This window comes from Ochotona princeps, chromosome 12 (genome assembly GCF_030435755.1).
Source record: "Ochotona princeps isolate mOchPri1 chromosome 12, mOchPri1.hap1, whole genome shotgun sequence".
Classification (NCBI taxonomy): domain Eukaryota; kingdom Metazoa; phylum Chordata; class Mammalia; order Lagomorpha; family Ochotonidae; genus Ochotona; species Ochotona princeps.
Window position 1 is genome coordinate 27,014,224 of NC_080843.1, and position 4,216 is coordinate 27,018,439.

General features: G+C 36.2%; 1 pseudogene; it reads right to left on the reverse strand.

Annotated features, from left to right (window-relative positions):
• Positions 1–3,288: 3,288 nt before the first annotated feature.
• On the reverse strand, positions 3,289–3,388 carry LOC118758033 (U6 spliceosomal RNA; annotated as a pseudogene).
• Positions 3,389–4,216: the final 828 nt, after the last annotated feature.

Below are 4,216 nucleotides of genomic sequence, written 5' to 3' on the forward strand. Positions count from 1 at the left end.
TCGCCGAAACACTTAGAACATATCGAATGGCAGTGGTGAGAGTATCTCTGATTCCAGATTTTATTGGAAATGCTACCAGCTTTCCCCCTTGACTATAATACTGATTATGGGCAGAATATATTTTGCCTTCATTATGTTGAAGTGTATGCCTTCTATACCAAGTTTTCTAAACATTTTTTTTCCATGAAAGGGTGTCGTGTTTTACAAATGCTTTCTCTGCATATATTGAGATAATCCTGTTTTTTTTAAAATCCTCATTTTGCTGATTGATGTTAAATTCATATCCTTGAGAGAAATCCCACATGCCCTGGGTGAATGATCTTTGGACTTGATTTTCTAGTATTTGGGAGAAGAGTAATTTCTACATCTGTGTCCAGCATGAATATTGGTCTATGATTCTCCTTTTTGTTATATGTTTGTCTGATTTTGGAATTGAGGTAATTTTGGCCCCATGGAACATTTTGAAATATTTCCATCCCATTCAGTTGTTTTGAATAGTTTAAGAAGAAGAATTGATTTTAGCTCATCCATTAAAAATGGTAGAATTCAACAGTGAGACCATACAATATTGTGCTTTTCTGTTGGGAGGCTCTTTGTTACTGATTTAATCTCCACATTGGTCATTGTTTATTCAGGTATTCTGTGGCTTCTGTCTCAATTTCATTAAATTATAAATATTCAGGAACCTATCAATTTTTTGAAATTTTCCAATTTGTTGGCATATAGCTATTTGTAAGCTTCTAAATGATTCTTTGCATTTTTGTGGTATCAATCGTAACATCCCCTTTAATCTCTAATTTTGTTGATTTGGCATTATTTGGGCCACTAATTTACAAATTATTTTCATTTTTTTTCAAAAATGGCAGCTCTAGAATCTTTTATCTAGTTTTAAAGTTTTGCTTATTTTCTAATCTTATTGTTCTTTTGTTCTACTAATTTGGATGTTTATTCATTCTTGTTTATCTATATCCTTGAGGTACATTATTAGATAATTTGTACGTAACCTTTGCAAGTTTCATGTTAGGCATTTTTCTTTAATATTTATTGATTTATATTTGAAAATCAGATATACAGAGAGGAGCAGAGACAGAGCAGAAGATCTTCCATCTGCTGATTTACTCCCCAAGTGACTGCAATGGCTGGAGTTGAGCCAATCCAAAGCCAGGAGCCAGGAGCTTCTTCCAGTTCTCCCATGCAGGTACATGGTCCCAAAGCTTTGGCCCCTCCTTCATCAGGCCACAAGCAGGGAGCTGGATGGAAAGCAGGACCTTCAGGACACAAACAGGCACCCATATGGGATCCTAGGCACACGCAAGATGAAGACTTTAGCAGCTAAGCTACCAGGCCAGGCCCTAGTGACTTATTTCTACCAACTTTCTTCAACACTACTTTTGCTGTATTTTGCAAGTTTTGATACATTTTATTTTGTTTTATTTTCATTAATTTCAAGAAATTTTTTGATTTTCATTTTCATTTTCATTTTTCCATCTACACATTGTCATTCAGGGGCATGTTATACATATATTTTGTGTGTTTTTTTCTAGAATTTCTTTGTTGTTAATTTCCACATTCATTCTATTGAGGTAGGGATAGGTACATGATATAATTTCAGGTATTTTGTAATTTGAAATTGTTTTATAACTACAGAATGATGTTGAACAGTCTTCCATGCATGCATTGTTAAAAAGAACATACATCCTGGACCCGGCACAATAGCATAACAGTTAAGGTCCTTGCCTTGAATGCGCTGGGATCCCATATGGACACAGGTTCTAATCCCAGCAGCTCCACTTCCCATCCAGCTCCCTGCTTGTGGCCTGGGAAAGCAGTTGAGGATGGCCCAAAGCTTTGGGCCCTGCATCTGTGTGGTAGACTTGGAAAGAAGTTCCTGGCTCCTGGCTTGGAATCGGCGCAGCACCGGCTGTTGCGGCCACTTGGGGAGTGAAACATCGGATGGAAGATCTTCTTCTCTGTCTCTCCTCCTCTCTGTACATCTGCCTTTCCAATAAAAAAAAAATAAATAAATCTTTTAAAAAATTCTTTTAAAGAATATACATCCTGCAACTGTGGGATGAAATGTTCTATAGATTTACATTAGAATATTTTGTCTGCACTATAGATTAAATCTGTTGGTCTTTGCTGAATTTTGCTCTGGTTGATATGTCCTTTGTTAAATGAGAGCTGTTGAAGTCTCCCATCATCACTGTATTGGAGCTTATGTCTTCCTTTGGATCCATTCACATTCATTTTGTACATCTGGATCCCCTAGCATTGTATGCCTGTGCCTTAGGATAGTCCTGTGTTCGAGTTGAATTGATCCATTATTTATTAAATAATGACCTTCTCTGTCTCTTTTGACAGGTTTTGCCTTATAGTCTATTTTGTCTGATATGACTGTAGCTACTCCCACTCATTTTTAAATTTGATTTGCATGGATCATCTTTCTATTTTTAAAATGTCAGTATTTGTGTATCTTATTGGCAATGTGTGTATCTTATAGGTAATATATAGATATCTCTTTTTTCATTCATTCCACCAGTCTGTATCTTTTAATTTTGGACTTAGGCAGTTTACATTCATTTTTATTATTGATTATAATAATGATCTCACTTGGATATGCCATTTATCTATAACTATTCCTATTTGTTTTGAGTTCTTTTTTGTTTTTTACTAGGAGGTTTTATGCCTTCGCATTCTTTTTTATAGTAAAACCTTTATTACATCATCTCATTGATGATATAACCAAAAAACATGTCGTACTTTAAGAAAAGGGAACATCGGGCAGTCATAAATCCCTACTACACATACAGTTTCCATCTACAGTGAACAGGAAGCCACTCTGCCAACTATTTTGGTCACCATTCCAGTCTTTGCTTTCAGGTAGAGGCTTAATTCTGCCACCTGATTTTGGCATGTTGGTCCAAACCACATCCACTGTGATCAGCACAGTGACTGGCATTGATAGCCACTTTGATAGCAGGATATTTTCCTAGGTAAGTATTCAGAACAATAGCTTCCAATATGTTCTTTGCAGCAGGAACTTAAGCCTCAATGTAGAATCCAATATTTTTCTTTCCTTCTTGATATACTGCAATTAAGTTTACAGATTGCTTCATTGGAATCAACACTCAAGTTTTCTGCCAGTGCACAGGGAATAGCTTCAAATGCCTCAGCAAGCTTCTTAACAGCATACTGTTTGAGTCCAGGCCATGTCCCCTAGGGACAAGATATCTATCCCTTACAAGAACTTTGAAGTATTCACACCATCATCTAATATACTTTTGACATAACAATATGGAATGCTTCAAGATCATATATGTTATCCTTCAGCAAGAGCCATGTTAATCTCTGTATAACTCCAATTTTAGTATATGTGCTAAGCAAGTACTGTGTCCACATTTTTTCATCATGCTAATTGTGTAATACATCCTTAAGTATCATTTTAAAATATATACATTTATTTGAGTAAGATTTACAGGGAGAGACAAAGAGAGATATCTTCCATCTGCTGGTTAATTCTCCAAGCTTCCACAACACCCAGGGCTGAACCAGGCCAAAGCCAGGAGCTTCTTTCTGGGTTTGTCATGTGGGTATCAGCGGCTGACCCAAACACTTGAATCAGTTTCTGTTACTTTTCTTGGGAACATTAGCAGGAAGCTCAGTTCGAAGTGCAGCTGCTGGCATATGAAATTGTACCTACATGACAGGCTGGAGTCATAGGTAGCTGTATCTGCTATGACAATGCCAACACACTTAAATATCACTTGTAAGATTGTCCATTGTATGACAAATTTCCGTTCTTGCGGATTTGGGATGGTCTTATTTCACTTTCAGTCATAAATAAGAGCTTTACTAAGATGAAATATTCTAAGTTGGCAGGGTTTTTTGAGTTAGCACTTGTACTATATCTGTCCCTTCTCTCTTGGCCTATGTAATTCTGTTTAGATATTTATGGTCAGTTTAATGTGAATTCATTTAAAGATGATCTGGAATTTGCCTCTTGCAAATTTTGGAATATTGTGTTTATGTTTTTCTTTTGAGAGTGATGACCTTTTCTGAGCATGTCTATCAGAGATTCTATGAATTTCCTCTATGTGGATGTCCATACCTTTCTGCAAATTGGGGACATTTTCTGCTGTTATTTTAATGAATAGATTTTCTAAGCCATTCCATGTCTTCATGCCTTTATGAGACTGGATATAAATGCTAATTGGTC